Source organism: Neopsephotus bourkii, unplaced genomic scaffold (genome assembly GCF_033783945.1).
Source record: "Neopsephotus bourkii isolate Nb327-2 ecotype Australia unplaced genomic scaffold, CSIRO-AGI_Nbou_v1 NB_1346, whole genome shotgun sequence".
Classification (NCBI taxonomy): Eukaryota; Metazoa; Chordata; class Aves; order Psittaciformes; family Psittacidae; genus Neopsephotus; species Neopsephotus bourkii.
The window spans coordinates 900,049-921,603 of record NW_026901826.1 but is presented as its reverse complement, the minus strand read 5'-3'; the positions used below and the strand labels follow the sequence as shown (position 1 = coordinate 921,603).

The 21,555-nt window shown below is 40.4% G+C and overlaps 1 protein-coding gene across 3 annotated transcripts in view; it reads left to right on the top strand.

Moving 5' to 3' along the window:
- The window catches only part of WWC3 (WWC family member 3), a 105,431-nt gene that overhangs the window by 19,395 nt on the left and 64,481 nt on the right, over positions 1-21,555 (top strand). The window lies entirely within an intron of this gene.

Genomic DNA, 21,555 nt, shown 5'->3' with positions numbered 1-21,555 from the left:
TTATGCTTTTCCTTTGTAAAGACCTTCCTAAAATTGGTAATACTTTGTCACTTCCAGGTGCAGCCTTCCAAAGGCAGAAGACCTCAGTTAATGAATCTTGTATTCCTTTCATAGATATTTGAAATAAAGATTTGCTGATGATACGAGGCAGAAATGTAGCAGTGAGAAAGCTAGATTTGAAGGTGGAATGGTGTGATCTCTCTCACACTTCTTCCCCTTTATACCTTGCTATCAAAGGCAGTAGGTATAATGTTCTTTAGCATTAAAATTGTTGGGGTTTATTATTTTCATATTCATATTGCCATTGTGCTTGCCAAGCACAACATGACAAATGTAGATGTTTCTGATTTTCTGCAAGTGTACCTTCATATGTTCAGTGGTGTCTTTTAGCTATGTGGCTGGAGTTAAAAATCTTTGTATTAGTTTGATGGGGGTGAGAAATAGGTGTCTGCCACAGGTTGGCAGCTTAGCCTGTAGTGGCTTTGTTTGGGGAAAGTAGTAGCCATAAGGTCGTCAGAATATTTTGGAAATTAATAAGATGTGTGTGGCTGTTGTTTGTGTGAAGAGCCTGTGATAGGAAAAGCTGTACTGATAAATGAGTGTCAAGTAACCCTCCAGTTTCTCCTCCACGACACTGCATCATGAAGCTGTCAGCATGTGCTGCTCCTGTGCCAGCTCCTGAGGCGGGAGCTGCATCCCACTCCTGAGTACTGAAACATACTGAAGAAACAGGTGTGATGTGGTGCAGAGCGATGATGGAGGTGTGGTGCTCATAGAGGTGCTGCTGGAGCTGTCCCTCCATGCATAGGAACTGCCTGCCCCCAGCTCTGGGGGGCTGCAAGAAGGCATCTGTGTGCTTCCAGGAAAGAAAGATGGAGACAGTACTAAGCAAGTATTTTTGTCATTGTGCAGATAGCTATATATTTTGTGCAGTCAAAATTCACATTTAACAAAAGCTTGTGATAAACAGTAATGTAAAGGGATCAGAGTAATTTTTGCCATTAATATGTGTGTGTGTATGGGGAAGCAAGTGTCTGGTCTGGAGGGTGTGTTTGAGAATGCTTTCGTAGTTCAGAAGTTTTGGAAATTGGAGATCAAAGTGGTGTAGGTTCAAAACAGTGGAAGAATGTGCTGGGCTTGTACAAAATACATGAGGATGAGCTGTTTACTGAGGACAAGGTGAGTTCATTTTCATGGCTACTTTTGAAGGAAGCAAGAAATAAAAATAAAATTGATCTTGAATCTCTGAAGACAATGATTTTATTTTTTTTTTTCTTGACATAAAAGTTTGTTGGATGGTAAAAACTGCCAGAAGAACTTGTCCATGCTTTCAATGTCTTTAATACCTGTTAAATTAAACCATGTGTTATACAGGCGCCTACTGAAAATAGCATTTGTGTAACTTGTTTTCCTTCTAAAAGCAATTACAGTCCATATACAAGAGCTCAACATTTTTTTGTTATTTACTTTTATACTTCTTGGATAGCATAAAATGTTACATTGTGAAATCATTTTGGCTCAATTGTCAATAAATTGTGTGTTATCCTTTTAAGTGTTTTAGATTTATGTTATGGCAACAATGATGCCATCCTGATCTTTGCCTCTGCCAGCATTCATTTTCTGGGAAAAAGTAAATGCTGAATAGGGCCCTTTTTATGCATTTGCTGGAATTTTGAGAAGTACAGATTATTGAATAAGAAATGTGCTTGCGTCCATGGATGTGTGCCCTTAGCACTGCTGTAGTGCCACCTGAGAAAGCAGTGTGGTTTAAGAGATGTCTTGGGTAGTTGATATGCCATCTAGCATGTTTCCTTCTGGTTTATGAGAGTTTGGGGTTTGTTTTTTCTGTTTTTTCTTTTTTTTTTTGGTGGGGGGGGTATGGGTGGAGGTTGGGTGGGATTGGTGTTCTTCCAAAAATCAGCATTCCACTTGAGACTTGACTGGTGTTTATTACTGCTTCTTTGCTAAGAAGAGTTAGGAAAAATTAATCATCTCCATGAAACTAACTTTTGCAGGAATAAGCAGCATTAACTCATTCTGAGTAAGATGTATTGCTCAGCTAAAGGGAAGGAGGGGGTCTAGACCAGTCATATCTGTAAACCTTAGGCTTCCATTAAAATGTAGCACAGCAGTAGTATTTTAACTGGGTGTGTCTTGAGGCTCCTTACATCAAAAAGCAGTTCTGAGAAGAGATTCAGGATGATCAGATAGGCTGAAAAGCAGTGCTGCTAAATGGTGATTTTGATCTTTTTTATTTGGGGGGAATAGATTTTATGCAATATGATAATTTATTTAACCTGTGGTATCTTTATTGTATTCTAATTAGAATTTGAGGGCAGAATTGTCAGGCAAGTTTGTGAGGATGTTAAAAATTTAGGATCAGGCTTGCGACTATGATGATGAGTAGGGAAGGGATGGACTGAAGACTTTTGCTTTCCTGATAGCTTCCATCTTCAGTAATTCCTTGTTGTGCAGCAAAATGAAATAAGAAAATCCAAATCCTGTGAATAAGAATTCTGTGGATTTAACACTGGGAAGAGCTGGGAGTGGGGATGTATGTAAACATCTGGGTTCACTTATGGGGAAGCAAGACCTGCAAAAGGAAGCTAGCTGAAGGGTGATGGCAGAAAACAGGCTTTCCTGGCAGCAGTGGTGGCCTAGGAAACGGTGAGGAAATCTCTTCTTCAGATCAGTAATTCAGTTGTGGCCTAAAACAAGATGGGGGAGAAAAGAGGGAGTACTCCTGTTTTCTTTTTCCACAGCTGTCTTATGGGAGGCTGTCTTCCTGCTTAATGGGTAATAGAAAAATGTCTTTAGAAAATGATACAACGTGAAAATGTGTGGAGCAGAGTAAGTGCGTAAGAGTCATTACAACATTTTTCTGGGAATTTCCTGTCATGCTTGCATGCTGTCCTGCCTTTCTGTACAGCATAGTTTCCCTTTCAGGTCACTCAGGTTTCCTAATGGCCTTTGAGAAGCTGGTGGTAAGATTTTAAAGTCCTGGTCTCTTAAACAGAGTTTAGTCACAGAGTATTCAGCACACATTAGGCATCTGCTGTCTGGAATAGTAGTCGTGGTTCAGTCTCCTTCATGTCCTCCTTTTTAGTGGACCTCCTGAAGCATTGCTCATCAACCCAACTAAGCAAGCAGGCTTACAACACTTCTGAGAACTGTGGATTTTTTTTCTCTTTCAAGTACTCAGAGATTGAATTGGTAGATCTTTCAGTAACTGGAAGTAGCTGGGGAAAGGTTGCTGCCTGTCTCAAATTTTGCTGATCAACTCCTAAGTTCAGGAGACAGTTTTACCTGCCATCCTCACTTAAAGTCTGAGAGGGTCCCACTGGTGTTTGCATCTCACCCAAAAATAATTTTGATCAAAGGAGGTAAATTGGAGTTCAGCTAAAAGTTTAGATGCTTCCTCTGCTAGTAACGCAATGGGCTGTGAAATGCAGGGGATAGTTACTTGAACAGGACTTCGTATAATTTCTGTGGGCATTTAATTATCTGTAATTTAAGTAAAGGAAACATTATATCCGTTTGGCTAGAACTGAGAAGAGTTAAGATTCCTAATGTGTCAGACTTAAAGCCCCAATTCTGTTCTGAATGCATTTGTCAAACCTGCTTGTTACTCAGCACCAGACAGGCCTCTTGGAAATGCAGATGTTCTCCTTCCTTCTCTATTTATTCTCCTGCAGTTCATTTAATCTGCATTTCTGATGTCTTTGTGGTTTCTCTGTTGCGTGTGAGTGCTGTCTGCACTAAAGATCAATTTGATCTTATTTGAGAGAACAGAAGCTGGGTGGGATTTTAATTGCAGTTACTATAAAAAGGTAGGCTTTTGTGAGCATATTTTTGAGGGTATATATCAAAACTCTCAATAACTCTCTCAAAAATAAATGCTCTGAGCAATGTAGAGCTATTCCAGCCGCTCCAGCCAATGAGCCAGCTTCATTTGGAGCTTGGCTCAGATGCCTGTGTACAAACACCCGTAGCATGGGGAACAAGCAAGAGGAATTAGAGATGTGTGCTCGTCTGTGGGGGTATGATATTATAGGCATCACAGAAACATGGTGGGATGGCTCCTATGACTGGAGTGTTGGAATGGAAGGTTACAGGCTCTTTAGAAAAGACAGGCCCAGCAGGCGCAGAGGGGGAGTTGCTATTTATGTTAGGGATAGGCTGGAGAGTATGGAACTCTGTCTGGGGACAGGTGAGCAGTTCACAGAGAGTTTGTGGGTCAGGGTTAAAGGGAGAACAGCGATGGGAGACATTACTATGGGGATCTGTTACAGACCCTGATCAAGGAGAAGCTGAGGATGAAGCACTCTACAGACACATAGGAAAAGCCTCACGCTCACAGGCTCTTGTCCTCAGGGGGGGACTTCAACCACCCTGATATCTGTTGGAGGGACAGTACGGCCTGGCACAAGTGATCCAGGAGGTTCCTTGATTGTGTGGAAGACAACTTCCTTCTGCAAGTAATGAAGGAGCTGACAAGGAGAGGTGCCATGCTTGACCTTGTGCTCACCAACAGGGAAGGGCTTGTTGGAAATGTGACACACCAGGGCGGCCTTGGTTGCAGCGATCACGAGAAGGTCGAATTTGAGATCCTCAGGACAGTGAAAAGAGCGTGCAGCAAGCTCACTGCCCTGGACTTCAGGAGAGCAGACTTTGGCCTCTTCAGGAGCCTGCTTAGTAAGGTTCCGTCGGATATAACCCTAGAGGGTAGGGGGACCCAAGACTGTCGGATGATATGCAATGATCACTGCAAACTCAAGCAAGAGTGTTACATCCCAGCTAGAAGGAAGTGCAGTAGGAGGGCCAGGAGACCTCCTTGGATGGATAAGGAGCCACTGAGGAAAATTCAAAGGAAAAAAGAGGCTTATAAAAGGTGGAAGCAAGGGCAGGTGGCCTGGAAGGTATACAGGGATGTTGTCCAGGAAGCTAGGGACCAGGTCAGGAAAGCTAAGGCCCAGTTAGAATTAAATTTGGCTTTATAGTCTATATGGTTTATATTATTCTATATAGGTTTATAATCTATAGGGATTCTATAAGTACACTGCAAATAAAAGACAGACTAGGGACAATATGGGCCCTCCCTGGAAGCTGTCAGGACAGCTGGCTACCCTGGATTTGGAGAAGGCTGAGGTTCTGAATGACTTCTTTGCCTCAGTCTTCACTGGCTCTTCACTGCTCTGACTGCACCACCGAAGCCTTGGAAGGCAGACACAGGGACTGTGAGAACGAAGACCTTGGGCCCACTGTAGGAGAGGATCTGGTTTGAGACCATCTTAAGAACCTGAACGTATACAAGTCCATGGGATCTGATGAAATCCATCCATGGGTCCTGAAGGAGCTGGCAAATGAAGTTGCTAAGCCACTGGCCATCATATTTGAAAAATCATGGCAGTCAGGTGAAGCTCCCGACGACTGGAAAAAGGGAAATATAACCTCCATTTTCAAGAAGGGGAAAATGGATGACCTGGGGAATTACAGACCAGTCAGTCTCACCTCTGTGCCTGGCAAAATCTTGGAGCAGATTCTCCTGGAAGGCATGCTAAAGCACATGAAAAACAACAAGGTGCTTGGTGACAGCCAGCATGGCTTCACTAAGGGGAAATCCTGCCTGACCAATTTGGTGGCCTTCTATGATGGGGCTACAGAACTGATGGACAGGGGTAGAGCAGTTGATGTCATCTACCTGGACTTGTGCAAAGCGTTCCACACTGTCCCATACAACATGCTTGTCTCTGAATTGGAGAGACATCAATTTGATAGGCGGACCACTTGGATAAAGAACTGGCTGGATGGCTGCATGCAAAGAGTTGTGATCGATGGCTCAGTGTCCAGCTGGAGACCAGTAAGGAGTGGTGTGCCTCAAGGATAAGTGTTGGGACCGGTCTTGTTCAACATCTTTGTTGGTGACATGGACAGTGGGATTGAGTGTGCCCTCAGCAGTTTGCTGATGACACCAAGCTGTGTGGTTTGGTTGATATGCTGGAGGGAAGGAATGCCATCCAGAGGGACCTTGACACGCTTTTGAGGTGGGCTGATGCCAACCTCATGAAGTTTAACCATGCCAAGTGCAAGGTCCTACATCTGGGTTGGATCAATCTCAGGCACAGCTACAGGTTGGGTAGAGAAGAGATTCAGAGTAGCCCTGCGGAGAAGGACTTGGGGGTGTTGGTCAATGAGAAAATGAACATGAGCTGGCTTCAGTGTGCGCTTGCAGCCCAGAAAGCCAACTGTATCCTGGGCTGCATCAAAAGGAGCGTGACCAGCAGGTCGAAGGAGCTGATCCTGCCCCTCTCCTCTGGTCTCATGAGGCCTCACTTGGAGTATTATGTGCAGTTCTGGTGTCCTCAACATCAAAAGGACATGGAACTGTTGGAACAAGTCCAGAGGAGGGCCACGAGGATGATCAGGGGCCGGAGCACCTCCCATATGAAGACAGGCTGAGAAAGTTGGGGCTGTTCAGCCTGGAGAAGAGAAGGCTGCGTGGAGACCTCATAGCAGCCTTCCAGTATCTGAAGGGGGCCTATAGGGATGCTGGGGATGGACTCTTCATTAGGGACTGTAGTGACAGGACAAGGGGTAATGGGTTAAAACTTAAACAGGGGAAGTTTAGATTGGATATAAAGAAGCAATTCTTTCCTGTTAGGGTGGTGAGGCACTGGAATGGGTTGTCCAGGGAGGTTGTGAATGCTTCATCCCTGGCAGTGTTCAAGGCCAGGTTGGACAGAGCCTTGAGTGAGATAGTTTAGTGCAAGGTGTTCCTGCCCATGGCAGGGGTGTTGGAACTTGATGATCTTAAGGTCCTTTCCAACCCTCACTATTCTGTGATTCTATGAAAGCAGAGTAGGTGTCTCCCTTTGCTCACCTTTCTTTTAACGGTTGTTTGATCAGTCAGTCATTACATGTTTTTCAGTAGTTCATTTCCTTCATGATTGTCTAATTATTTCCTGAGTAGCTCCTCCTGTGCGTTGTTTATTTTTTCCCAATCTTAACAGGTAGATGGTTTAATCAGGTGGTTTCTAAATATCTTACCCATCTGAAGTTTCTATGTTGTTAGGCCTTTCATGAGCAATGAAGGAAGTGTTCATGTAGGGATTACTGTAGGAGCAACAGTGCCATTGTCTATCGGTGAATATTCAAAGGTGCTTTTGAGGGTTTGGGTTTTCAATTGCTGTATACTTGACTTTCTCAGAAAAGTATCAGACTTTTTAACTAGGCTTTGGTCTTCCCCCGGGAATTTAGAAGGCACTTTAAAAAGTGGATCCTTGTGTTTAAATGCACTCTTCCTAAGTGAGATACTTTTGTGATGCATATGCAAGGTTTTTTCATGTTTCTTAAAGTTGCGTGTCCAAATACAGATTCATTCTATACCACAAAAATGGAGGTCTGTATTGTTATGATTGCAAAAGCATATTTATGTGGCTGCATTCTGGTTTTGTTTGGGTTTTTTTTTCAGTGTTCCCCTGCCACCACGAGTGAGGCTTAGTATACCCGTAGTACACTGCAAATGGATTAATAGGTTTTTACAAATAGTAGGAGATGCTGCTCACTTCTGGGCTCCTTCATGTTGCCTTTTTTGCTGACCTGCTACCAAAGTAAACTTCAGTAACTTCCATTCAGTAACCAGGGGAAACCCCTCTAATTACTACTTTTCCCCTTCCCCATTACTTTTTTTTTTTAACCTGCAGTCCTGGTGAGTTGAAGCATGTCTACTACTAGCTTACTGTGTGATCAGATGAGTGTCAGAAGTAGCAGTGCTATGAAATGAGGGGATTGTGCACTTCAGGGCAGCAGAAGGGGACACATTTGAAGACAACAGGGATCTGTCCATTTTGAGAGTACCAAGCTGTTAATGCTTGTCACTCTCATACAAACTTTCATACAAAACTGCAGGTGGAGTTTATCGTATGGTTGGAGTGGAGTGTACAGGGAGAACAGAGCCATGTTCAGAGTGTCAGAGCTGAGGGGCAACATCATTGGCTAGTCCCATCCCATCTTTCCCCATCCTGCTGGTTAGGTTGTGGGCTCTTCACAGTGCCCCCAGTGAGTGCCTTCTGCTTCAGGTCTGCTGTTAGTTCTTCTTGTGCTTGGCCTCCTCCTCTGTCTGCCTTCCTACATTATAAATCATCAAAATTTATTGTTTTCTGATTGCTGCCTTCTCTTTGCCCAGCCCTTGGTTCCCATGCTGCTCATCCTTCTGCTCCGTGATGTGCCTGCTTCCTTCTTTTTCCTCCACGCTGTTCAGGTGGCACCATGGATTGCATTGTGACTGAAAGGAGAAACTGGCTTCCTAGTCTCTTTTTCTGGAATACAAGGAGCAGGGTTGTGCTGCGGTTGTTTTCTTGGAGCTTCTATGTGTAGCTGAATCGAGCCTCAGGATGTCCTGGCACACTGGGGTTGGGTGGGTGTGTAACCAGGAGAGGTCCTGAGAAACTGTCGTATGTCCGGTGGAGATTGAATCTGCATAGAACAAGGCTTCTGTACTTCAGAGTTATGCTGAGCATGTGCAGCAGTATTCCCCCTCTTCCATTCCTCTGTGCCTTCACCAGATTTGAAAGTTCTTCCTGGGGGATAGTGGGAAAACTAAAATGAAAGTAAAATAAAATCAGGGCCCTGTGTTAGTAACACCGAGATTATCTGGGAGGCTGCTGTAGGAGTTCCAGCAAAGGGGTGGGGAGGGACAGCATTTTTTCCTCTGCTTCATTGTTTCAAATGTCGGAGCTGTTTTAATTGCAAGTTCTCACAAGAGATGAGAATGGGGCACACCCTCAGGAGGGAGAACTTCAGCCAGAAGGACTTAAGTCTAGCAGAATTAGAAGCAATCAAAAAATTGCCTAGTGAGGCAATGCCTAACAAAGTATACCAGGCTTCCTAATGAACGGGTGGCGATGCATTATAGTAATGTGTAGATAATGCAACTTCATATAGCAGCAGTATTTGGATACCTGCTACTTTTATTTGTTGATACGCAATACTTCCAGATAAAGAGTTCAGATACTTACTCTGCAAGGTACATCTTTGTTAGTATAAACGAACAGTGCCCTGAGCACTATGGAAAATATGCTCTATATCAACCACGAGATGTTAGGCTAGATGCAAGAATTGCCAGCTAAAGTTTTGTGGCCTGTATTGTGCAGGAGGTCAATTAGGTGATGACAGTGGTTCCTTCTGACCTTAAAATATGGACCTGGACAGCTAGGTCTTATCTGTGCTGCCATGGTGGAAGTTAGAGGCTTTCTGCAGCTCAGACTTCCTTGAAGGCTCAGGGCAGAGAGAGGCAGCTGAAGCTAGCTTTTTGCAGCCCTTAAGTGCTCTTCCCAAGTGCTGAATCTGCTCTTGGAAATGGGGGACTGAATGCTGTGCACTGAAAATACCTGTATTTGCTAACTGTAAGGAATGCATAAATATAGAAAAGTATGCAAGATTACCCGCAAAGTATGTTACTGCGTGGTCCAAAGGGAATCTTTGGAAGTGATACCTACAACTTCCAGAGGGATTTGTCATGTGCAAATGATAATAATAATGCAAGCCACAGAAGTCTGTTTCCTGAGTTGCTGTAAATGGAAGTGTGTTTTTAACACTCCTTTTCCAACACAAATGTAGGAAGCTGGCAAAGTAGCTAATTTCAGTGCTCTCGAAAAGTTAAAAGCGAAATAATCTAAGGAAACGGAAGCCTCTATTTTTAACCTTCTCTGTCATGGGAGATGGGGAGGAAGAAGAGGGGGCCATCTACTGCTGAAGTCTCTTCAGTGTGTTGTTATAAATTTAATCTGATTTCAACTCTTGGTTTAGTGAATAGGTACTTGTTACTTGTGGGTGCTTGGTTATGTTCAAGATCAGTGTAGGTTTCATGGCATAGTGTGTCTGCTGTAATTGTTTTATCTCCTATTAATTGCTTCTTACTTTCCTTTTTTTTGTTTAGATTTATAATTTTTGTACTGAAAAAATACATTACTTGTGTTGCCTTACTCCTTAATTCAGTTTATTCTACTGAAAATGAATCTTTGTATTAGCTCTAAATATTTTTTTAATATTGTGTTTGAGCAGGTTGTCTTAAGATGTATTTGTTCTTCTTATTGCACTAATACTATTCATAAAAAGTACATCATCTGGCTGAATTCCTCTGGATTTTTCACAAAGTATTTTCTATTCTGTATTTTGGCAAAACCATGGCAGTGAAATCATGAGTAATTCCATGTATTACTTACTTGGAAGTACTTTATTGGTCTAGTTTGAAGCTTAAATATAATATATTGCACAACTGCTGGCAACCATAGAAGTAGTAGCATCAAACTTCATACCTTCAGCTTCTTAAAGGATTTCAGATGAACATAAATCTGTAGAACTGTGTTTTTTCTTTAGGATGTATTACTAAATTAGTGATACTCATTGGGTGATACACTATATCAGTTTGCAAGGTCAGCATTAAGGAAGGCTGCAGTAGGCAAGTGTATTTGGGGAACGGTAATAATACTGGGATAATTAGGTATTGGGAAAAGAGGGGCTACGTTTTCCCAAAAACTTGAAAATTGCTGGCTGGCAACAGTGTCGGCCTGGAGTATAGAAGTAGTTTTAAGAGTATGTATTTTAAAGAATCTTCTACCTTTATTAACACTGTGTATTTGTAGCTTATGTGAATTTGTGTTTGTGTATGATAGGTTGCAAATACTGAAATATTGAAAGCTTAGAAATTACATAATCTATCACGTAAAAACAGTGTAAATAATTTGTCAGCTGTATCTGTAATTTTACAGTAAAGGCAAAGAGTGAGTTATGGAGAAGAACATGCAGCAAGGCTGCAAATCATTGTAGAACCATTGTGGTTCTTTTTCCTTAGGTAGTCACTGGCCTTTGAAGAAATTACTTTACTTAGCAGGGGGTTGTTGCTCTAGTGGTATAAAAGAAGCAAAGATTTTAGGGAGATACAATTCCTTTTGTTAGATCTCCTGAAAATGTTTGGAAAATAAAGGACACATTTAAAGCACAGTTTTCTTTAATGGTTTTATTTTTAGACCACTTTTAATACCATGAAGGTAAGCGTTAACTGTTTTTTAATACCAGTTAAAATAGAGAGCTTTTAAGTAAGTGGGTAGATTGAGGATATCTGTATGTGAATACTAATGTATACAGTAGGCAGTAGTGACTTGTCCATCACCACTTCTAGGCAGCTGAAACATATACCCTTATGTACTTGTCTAAGGGTCTCTTTAAGTCCTGGAAGAGCGGAAAAATCTTAAATAATGAGGTGACTGCCATAGATCACCATTTGCAAGAAATGGACTCTGAAACCAAAAGCATCAAAGATCCTGTCAACGTATTTCCACTTCAGTTGCTTAGAGCTAAGTTGAGCTTAGTAACTCTTCAGGCAAGTGATTGAAACAGTACCCTTGGATTGTGTGTGTCGCATTAGTTGCACTCCTTCATTCCCACGTCAAGTATTGCTTAATTAATGGAGTTCAGAAACTTGAGAAGCAGTCTGGAAAGCTGGCCTTACGGAACTGTAAGTTTGGGCAGGGGTCTGCTGGAGCACAGTGCAATACTCTCACTGGCTGCAGATTGCCCTCTCTACCTGTGGACACCCACTTCACTGAAGGGGGTTTGGGCTCAGGGCTGTGACCTTTTCCAAGGCAATTTTTTTCTGCTGGATAGGCAAAGCAGCGGCATGCTAAAAGACATTACACAGAAAAAGGCACAAAAGTCCATAAAACTTCCAGGAATGTCATAACTGAACAGTTTTCAGAAATGTCACATGTGGTACTTTTAGAAAAAATACAGGACAAGTGTAACACTTTTTAAGTGGACTGGAAGAAAAGGAGAAAAAAAGCTGTTCTGAGAGGTTAAATGAGAAAGTCTTGAATTCCTAATATTAATGGGCAGTGTAGACTTTTCAGAGTGTGAGGCATTTGTTTACTTTTTACCTCACAATTTGTTTTTAATAGGATGTATGTGAAGTCATGGTATGCATATTCTTCTGGCACTTATCTATGCATCGCTTTGTTCCAAGACTTGAAAAGAATGGTCTCTTGAATATATATTTTTCCAACCATTGTTTTGTACTCAGTCCCGTTGCATTTGCTTTTTCCTCCCATTGTTTGTCACTTTTTGCTTTATTTTTCTTGAAATGGTGTCTGGTAACTTTTGAGTTTTATATTAGTTTCATTGATATTTATTGGTGGAAATGGTTTAATGAAATAAATTTCAGTAATATTTAATTGAGTGTACTCCAAGTATAGTAAGTTTTTGGAGGATTTGGGCTTAAAATATTTGAAAACATAGAATTACTTAGATTTTCACTGATAACAGTGCTGAGCTTGCTTGTGCACACATCATAACAGATGTGTTTGTTCCTAATCTTGTTAAACTTAACTTTACCTCTAGGGGAACACTAGTATTTGAGTATAGTTTGCCTACAGAGTATTCTAAAACACTGTCGTGTCTCAGACTACAAAAAGTATAAAATCCCTTTAGCATTGTGTTAGTTGTCATGCATTCTGGCATCATGGGCCTTCTCAGTGTATGAGTTTTCTTTGGTTAATAAGCAGTTGTAGACCGCATCAGGATATAATTGTGTATATAACTCAAGATTCTGCTGTTAACTTCTGCTTGTCTTCAACAACTTGGCTTCTAGTCAGCCCAAAGATTACCATTTAACATAAGATACTCAGTTTTACGGACTAAGACTTTTCTGAAGTGATTTAAAGTGTTCACAAAAGTGTTTTACAGTGCTCTCTTAATTGAAGAATGTTTAAGTTCAGCCTCTGTCATTTGAGACCTTAAATGGTATTTGGACAAATAATTTGCACACGTGTGTATGTGTGTACATATGTATATACACACACGCACACACACATATATATTTGTAGTTATTTCCAATATGACTAGTTGGTAAAGAAGAATGATAAATTTAGGGAGGGGAATGATTTATCTTTTTTATATAAGCCTGAAGTCATCTTGCAGGAGTCTGCAAGAAATATTCCACAACATGGTAGTGTTCTGCAGTGTTTAAGACCATTTTAGTTACTTTTGATTGAGATGTAAAGCTTCTTTTGATGCTTCCTTCTGTCATGTAAGTCTTCATGGATTTTGGAGTTGTATGGCCCATTTTTATTCCTTTTCTCTGTTGGGGACCTCCCTTTTCCTGTCTGCTTAGTTTTCTTCCTGCTTCGAATTCCTCACATTATTCTTGTTCATGTGCTTATGACCAAGAACTTGCTTTTAAGGTCTCGCAGATGTACCTTTTCACCCTTGCTCAGATGACTTTCATTAGGAAAGTACAGGTGTTTCCTCCTTTCCTGGAATTTGCATACAGAAATTGTGACCAGCAGTCAGAAGAAAATGATTTTATATGTATGCGTATGCTTACACACAGGCACACGCATAGTCCTCTGTGTGAGGGTGTAGCAATTCATCCCTTTTCCAGTGACTCTTCCACAGTGATTTAGTTCACTGATAGGAACAGTTGTGGCCAAGCTAGTCAGAAATTTGAGTTCTCAAACCAGAAGAGTCATTGCAAAACTAAGGATAAAACTGCCAAGCAGTTTGTTAGACTGAACAGAACATATAAATAGGTTTTAATATGTACTGAGGATGTAGAAATCCGACAGCTGTGTGACTTGCTTTTCTGCAGAAAGTTGCAGAACTGTGGTTTGCAGGATGGAAGAAATAAACAGCTGCAGGGCTGGCTTTTACTAACAGGGACCTTAATGACCAATAGCATGTTGTTGGAAAACACTGTTATGACAGAAATTACTGAAGCAGTTAGAAAGACTGAAGTTAGAACACTGCTTTACTCACCCAGCCAAAGCCATTCTGTGTATGGACAGGTGTAATCAGGCTTCTTTCGCAGGTGGAAGAGCCTGCTTCTCAGATTCTGAAGTTCCCCATTAAATTTTCCTTATCTTTTAGTTTAGGGGTTGGGTTTTTTGTTGTTGCGTTTTTTTTTGTTTGTTTGATTTAAAGTCTCTACTCAATATGCAAGTCCTTGAGAAGATCTTGTAAATATTTAGAGATTTTGAGTAACAGAGAAAGCTTTATTAGGATTGGCAAAAGAAAAGTCATAAATATCTTGCTTGTTAATCTTTCTAGCTAAGAACATACTCAGTACAAAGTTCCAATTTGACATCAGTTTACTAGAAATGTCTCCTAGTTTCCCCCTGTTATATGTCTTACCTGCCGCATATCTCTGCTGTCCTCTTTTTACGGCTTACTCTCAGCTGCCATATTTAGCTGTCTGTTTTCTGGTCTAGATGTCATGTCACCTGCTGTCCAGACTGCCTTCCTTCAGCCAGCCCCTCCAGCCATTGCCTCTGTTCTGCCACTGACTGTAGGCTCTGGTTCCTGCCTTGGTACAGTTGTTTGTAACTTTGGGCTGTCTGTGCGTACACAGGAAACCAAAATATGTTTTAAAGAGCTCATGGACAGTCTTACTTAACCCCACTGCCCCATTTTTTTGTGTTTATTCCTTATTAAAAAAAAAACAACAAAAAACACAAGAGAAAAACAGTTTTCTGAAAAGCACTGACTTTTAGCCCAACTATGATTTTTTTTAAGGAGAAATTACAGGCGTCTTGATGAAACTTAGGTATATTTTCAGCAAGAATTTCCCATAATATTTGTGTTCTGAATTTGGATATGGATCATAGCTGCTGTTAAGAAATGGATAGCTGCTTGGAAGACTTGGCTGCTTGTGTGGAGTTGTTTCAGCAGTTTTTGAGCAGCCAGACAAGTTATGCGAGGGCTGCAATTGGGCATACCATTTTACGTTTCAACATACTAAGCCAATGTTTCTTGGCGTTTTTGGTTTGGGAGTATGGTAAAGGATAAAAACAGAAGTATATTATTTCTCTGTTGTTGCTTAGAAAACGGTTATTGTTTCTAGAATAGTGAAAAGAGGCTAGATGGTGCCCTCAGGTCCATTTTGTGGTGGTGTTGGTAGGCAATATAAACTTAAGTTACTTCTTCTAAATCAAGAGATAATATAAGTTTACGCCTTACTCATACATGTAGCTTCACATACATTCTGTATCACAAAATCTAATTGTCAGGGTTTTTTCATGGCTACCTGCCCTATTAGTGTTACATGTAGCAGCACATAATGGTGTGCACGATAAACAGTTTTCATATAATACGTGTATGATACCCTGTCCATCAGAAAAGTGTTAATGAGATTTTTAAAAATGTAAAGGAACTGCCTAGCATGAGGAAGCAAATTCTTCGTGTTTTGGGGTCAGTTAATTAAGTGTAGTGCACAACACAGAATGTGATGATCTGAAATGTTTTGCAGGAAGCAAATGATTCCATTCAGGTTTTGGGTGCCCAAATAGAGCGCTTGTCCATTCTGATCAATCTGCTGAGATTTTATAATGTTATTTCCCCTTTTGCCGGAATGTTTTTCCTGAGCACTAGGTCACAACAGAGGTAGGTACCTGATGCCACTTACGTTTCTTGACCTACTTAAGCTCAGGTGGCTATAAAACAAGGGCAGTTACAGACTGAGGAATAGGATGGATGATGAGGTTAACTGCCTATGCTGCCCTGTTGCACAGATGCTAGAACTGCTTTTTAACCAGCTCCTGAAGCACTATAGCTTACAGAGTTGTCTTAAAAGGAGCTGCCACCACCTGGTTTGCCCTACTGTAAACAGTGGCAAACCATGCCTCAGGAGGTGGTGATAGACAAATAAATATTTGTGGGAGTGACATGCTTGTCAGCTGTCTCAGCGTAGCTTGTCCAGGTTTGTAATACCACATGTTAAAGGCAGTTTCTGTTAAAAAAAATAATAAATAAAATCTAATAACGAAGACACATTTTTGACTCCGCTTGGTCACCCTCACAGTAAAGATGTCCATTACTGTAATGAGCTAATGCCATCCTGTGCTCTCTGTTTTGCACATTAATTTATGTTCTCTTGGCTTATATTACTGTAAAAGAAATTGCACTGATTTGACACTATTAGCACTCTTTCATGTGCTTATTTGCAGCTGTTAAAAAAAATGAAAATTGCTGCAAAATACAGTGCAGTCTTAAAAAGACTGTATTGCAAGTGACCTTTAGAAGAGCTGGTACTGTTATTTCCTTGCTTTAGGCTAGCGTTTTATTTCTAAGGGAAATGTATCCCAGCAATAACTCTGAATACAAGTTACCTTCTTTAAGGCTTTGTTCTGAGCACAGAATCTCATTTGTGCAAGTTTCTCTCCGGCCATCTGTATTGTGGATTCATTTTAATGAAGGATTGAGTAGAGGTTCAGTAAGTTGTTTTATTCAGAACTTGACATTACATTATGCAGTAAAACAAAGATACAGAATCATAGAATAGTTAGGGTTGGAAAGGACCTTAAGGTCATCTAGTTCCAAACCCCCTGCCATGGACAGGGACACCTCACACTAAACCATGACACTCAAGGCTTCTTCCAACCTGGCCTTGAAAACCAACAGGGGTGGAGCATTCACAACCTCCCTGGGCAACTCGTTCCAGTGCCTCACCACCCTAACAGGAAAGAATTTCCTCCTTATATCCAATCTAAACTTCCCCTGTTTAAGTTTTAACCCATTACCCCTTGTCCTGTCACTACAGTCCCTAATGAAGAGTCCCTCCCAAGCATCCCTATAGGCCCTCTTCAGATACTGGAAGGCTGCTATGAGGTCTCCACGCAACCTTCTCTTCTCCAGGCTGAACAGCCCCAACTTTCTCAGCCTGTCTTCATACGGGAGGTGCTCCAGTCTCCTGATCATCCTCGTAGCCCTTCTCTGGACTTGTTCCAACATATGTCATTTAAATTAGGAAGAACTTATAATGTATTTTTATCTTGAAGATACGTATGTTTTGGTGAACTTTGTTGTACTTTTCACTGAGCAGTCAGTATGTAACTTGCCAAGCCTTATTTCAAAATCAAGCTTGTTGTTTTATGACTTGGCTACTTGAGGAGAGCTGAGTCCATGATAGAGGATGGGCAGTGAAGGAAACAGTGGTGTACTCCACAGTGCTGTTACCGGGGAGTTCAAGATGGCATTAGCTGCAATCAGCCCATGCCTGACTGGTGTGTGCTGCCATGGCATGAGGCTCTGTGGGCCTAGTTGGTGTGTGGCCATTTCTGAGCCATGGAGGAAGATCCTTGCTTTGACAGATGGGCAGCATGTACCTGCTGTGTCCCTGCCATGCTTGGTGGGGTGGGAGGCAGTGGCTGCCAAGGATGAAGGTGCTGTCTTCGGGGCAGCCTGCTTGGAGCAGCTGGAGGGATTGGGGCTTCTGGGGAGTCACAGCACAGCTGGGTGACCACAGACCCTCTTTGAGTCTCATGGAGGTTAGAATCACAGATTACTTGAGACTGGAATAGACCACTGGAGTTCGCCTGAACAAGCAGGGCCCCATAGAGCACTTTGCTCAGGACTGTGTCCCAGCAGCTCTTGAATGTCTTGGGGAAGGAGACTCGACAACTTTTCTGGTCAAGATCTTATAAGAACAGACTCTGTTTGTCTTAATAGATATCCTCCCAGGGGAAGTTTTGTTCAATTAGACCTAGAGGTTTCAAGCAGTCAGGGCCTTCTGATGTGGCATCAGGCACGTGGGAAGACTGAGGATCTTATCTAATATTTTCTGTGCCTTGTGTTTTTAGTGAACTGATTCTGTTATTGAAAATCCATGACAATAAAATTGCTGCACCATGCTATCAGTCAAGCTGTGTTTTGGAGAGTTGAAGAATGCCTTTTGTTTGAATCCAGCAGCAATCCTTCACTATTTTAAGGCTGAGCATTTCGGGGGTGGCATGGGATGTGTGAAATTGGATTCTGTTGACAAAATACACTAAAGCTGAGAGCAGTTGTGCAATTACATATCTAAAATGGTATCTAGCCATTGCCTTTTGCTGTCTTTCCTACCCACCTAGTCTCAGCCATGAACTGATGCGTTCAAGAAATACCTGTTGGTGCTGCATATTCAGAAAGCTGTAGTAATGTATTGTGGCATCCTTTTGTGTATGGGTAGTGGATAAATATATGAAATAAGGAGGAGAAGCACCTCTTAGTTTATTCAGCTCCTCAGTTTTAATTTGTAGTTTGATTTCTGTATTCTAGCTGTTTAGTTTGATAATTGATGAGGAGAAAATATTAATAAAACTTGGATTTTCAGATATGACTGTTTTACTGCATGCAAATATCACACTTCCATCTGTTCTTAACAAAAACATTTAATTTGGGCAGAGCTAGGGGTGATAGATCCAAGGTGTGTGACAGTGATCAAAGGTATTTTTTCTTAGTTTGGTGTGCAGGATTTGAGTTATAGAAGCTTTCTTATGTGCTCTTTTATTTGCTTTTGAAGGGTTTCAGTGTCACAAAAGGTTGGGTGCCTAATGACTGAACAGCATCATTAATTTTGGAGAGGATAAAGACTTGAAAATAATGAAGAATAAGCAAATCAGTTAATGTGAAGTTAGGGTTGGCTTTTCAGATACATGCAAAATTGGCCCCCGAGGACTTGTACCTGGGCTGTAGATCCAGTGGCCACAGGCAGTTAATAAACTGGTTCCAGAGGAATTCTATCTTCAGCTGGAAGTCCAGAACTTTCTTATTGGAGTCCACCAGTTGTCGTGCGGACAAGAGGTGATCACTAGTGACAGATAAAGTGCTTTAGTTACTCTTTATACTGTAAGTAGCATAGTTCTGGGCAGTCTTGTTTGTTTTTTTTTTTTATTAAATATGGAAGCATTTTTATTTTGTCTTTGTGTTTATAATGCTTCAAAAAGGTTTGGGTTTTTTTCTTTATTTAATACTTTGAAATGTTTTAACAGACGTGCTTGTACTTCGTACAGATCTTTATGTAGAAGCAGAAAAGACCTGTCCTGTTTTGTAGTGCTTAAGCTAATTAAGCTCCCCAACAGAACAGAGGGCAAAGCAGTATTTCTAGGAGATACTTAATTTCAGCAGTCTGCTGCTGTAATTTGTGGCTGACCTCCAATATCCGTATCTGCATTTGTTCCATTTTGACTTTCTATTCTGGAAACCCTTAGTTTTCCTTAACTGGAAGACAAAAATGAATAAGAATGAAAAAGAAACTTCTTTGAGTTGTGCTGGTTAAACAAGAAATGCATTTTTTCAGTTGACTTAGTTAAACCAGTGCAAAACACTGAGAAACTTCCAGGTCTTAGTTTAAGCTTTGCATGTTTTGACCTAGATGAACTGACTGAAGAAGGTTCAAGCTACATAGATACAAATGTGAGTGAGCTGAGAATCGGTGTAACATGCTTTGTCTGAAGGCAATCCAGTTTGGAGCAACTTTGAATATAGCTTAAAATGAGCAATATCAAGTTCATAATGGTCTGAATATCTGGAAGACAGCTTCTTATGGTTTTTTTCTTACAAGCTTTCTTCAGTAACAGTAATTAAATTCTTCATGCATGCTTTACATTGGAATGAAACCGGTTAGACCAGATGTGTTTGCTTTCTTCAATCTTCCTTTTCCAGAAAGCAAGTGTTGTCCTTGTTCTGAAAGTCTGAGCTTGGTGGGATCATGGAGAGTGTTGAATTAAAGTTCTTGTAGTGGGAAAGGTTAGAGTATCATGTGCAGGATTTATGAATAAAGGGTGAGGGTATATTTGATAAGAGGCAGGCATGTCTTATAACTCATTCCAAAGAAAATCTTGTCTGTGGCGTGGTAATTTAGGAACCAATGTCTAGACTGCTTTGGGAAATTGTAAACATGATGTCTTCAGAAGAAAACCGTAAGAGTTTAAGAAAAAATAATGTGCATTATATTTTTAATATTTGACTGAATTCCAGGGAGATTGGAAGTAATTTGGCAGTATTTCGGTCTCCCTGACTGCTAGGTGAATGCCAGCCCATGGTAACATTTTCTTTCTTGAATATACAGCAGCTTTGGGTTTGCATGATTACACAATGTAAACTAAGTATTTGTCAGTAATATAGAATTTTTACTTTAAATAGTGGTATATCTTAATTTTATTAAACTGTTTATACATGTTTGAGAATCTATAACATATGATCAAGCTCTGTTATTGGACCTAAACAACTTGATCTTCATATTGCTGTACAGAGCTGTTAAAACATTACATTTTGTGAGTAAGGATAAATGTTTTTATTCTACTACAGTTACTGTCAAACACTAATCTTTAGAATGTGAAAATAGTTTTAGGAGGCAGGTTTAATGCAGTTTTTATCTTTGCTGTGTGTGAAGTCACGTGCTTTTTGTTAGTGGTTGAATGATGTGCTTACTGGCCCATTGGAATACTTAGAACGTAGCCATAGTAGTATTTCCATCATTTGAGGTCTTTACTGTTGGGTTCTTCTGTCTGGTTTTGCTCTGGTGTGGTGAAGAACTTCTGTTTCAAAGACAGACAAGTTTCAGTTCAGACCAATTTGTTGTTACATACAAGCGTTATCAGTTGAAGTTCAGTTACTAGTCCTCACTCTGCTCTGCAGTGTATTTGTAAGCGTAGTCCAATGTGGTGTCAGAAAACCTTTATTGGGTATTATAACATATGAACAGAATTTCCATTTTATGATGAACAGTATTATGCCATAGGTTATGCAGAACTTGTCAGTCTCTAAATTAATGCATGTATTTAATCTTTGCAAAGTTGCTGTCATTCTGGGTATTAGAAATGATTCACCAAATAAATATTGAAGTTGTTTTATCTATATCCCTTGTGAAATGACTATATTAGTAGCTTTTCAGGAAAGGAATTTTATGGCACCTTTTAGAGGAAGACATTGTCTTGAGTGTTAAGCAATGATTGAAGTAGTGTTTTGAGAAATAAATGTAATTTAACTGAATATTAAAGCTTTTTTTATCTGTGTCATTTGTTCTTCATAGTTTTCCATATAACTTGATGTTCTAGAACAGTGTTGGTTTAGAGTCTTTCTGTAGAATTTGTAACCCGGTACTCTCAATATTCCTGTTAATATTGAAATCTCTGTTTTGGTTTTCTGTTACCCACTGGTCTTTCAAGTGTTTGCCTAGCAAGGGATGTGATATTTTAAGCTAGTAGATAGTAATGCTGTTACTTACTAGTTACTGTTTCTGCTCTAATAGCTTCATAATTCTTTAGAGATGTTTGTTTAGAGGAAATAATCTGGATGTATCTGGACCAAGAGAATATCATTAATAGTGAGAATTATATACTTGAAAAGAGGAGAAATCTATTATATAGTGTTTCCTTAAATTCTCTCTCTCTCTCTCTCTCTGTATATATGATATATAATTTTTTTTTTAAGGACAGGCCACTATACTGCTTTGACAGCTTAAAGTGATTTCTAGCAGTAGTGAACTCCAGTTTCATGTTTGTGTTCTTTGCAATATGTGAGAAAAACTGGCAGGACTGCATGCCATTGTAATTAAACTATTAAACATAGAAACTTGAAGGGAGAAGCTTGTCTTACCTGTTTAGGGAGTATCTGTCAGCATATTTAAATGAAATTTTATTTTGAAACTGTATGCTTGTAGTTATTACCACATTCCTTAGCAGCATAACTAGTTTGTGATCAAATGATGGAGGTATCTTCAGAACATGTAACAACATTTGTTACACT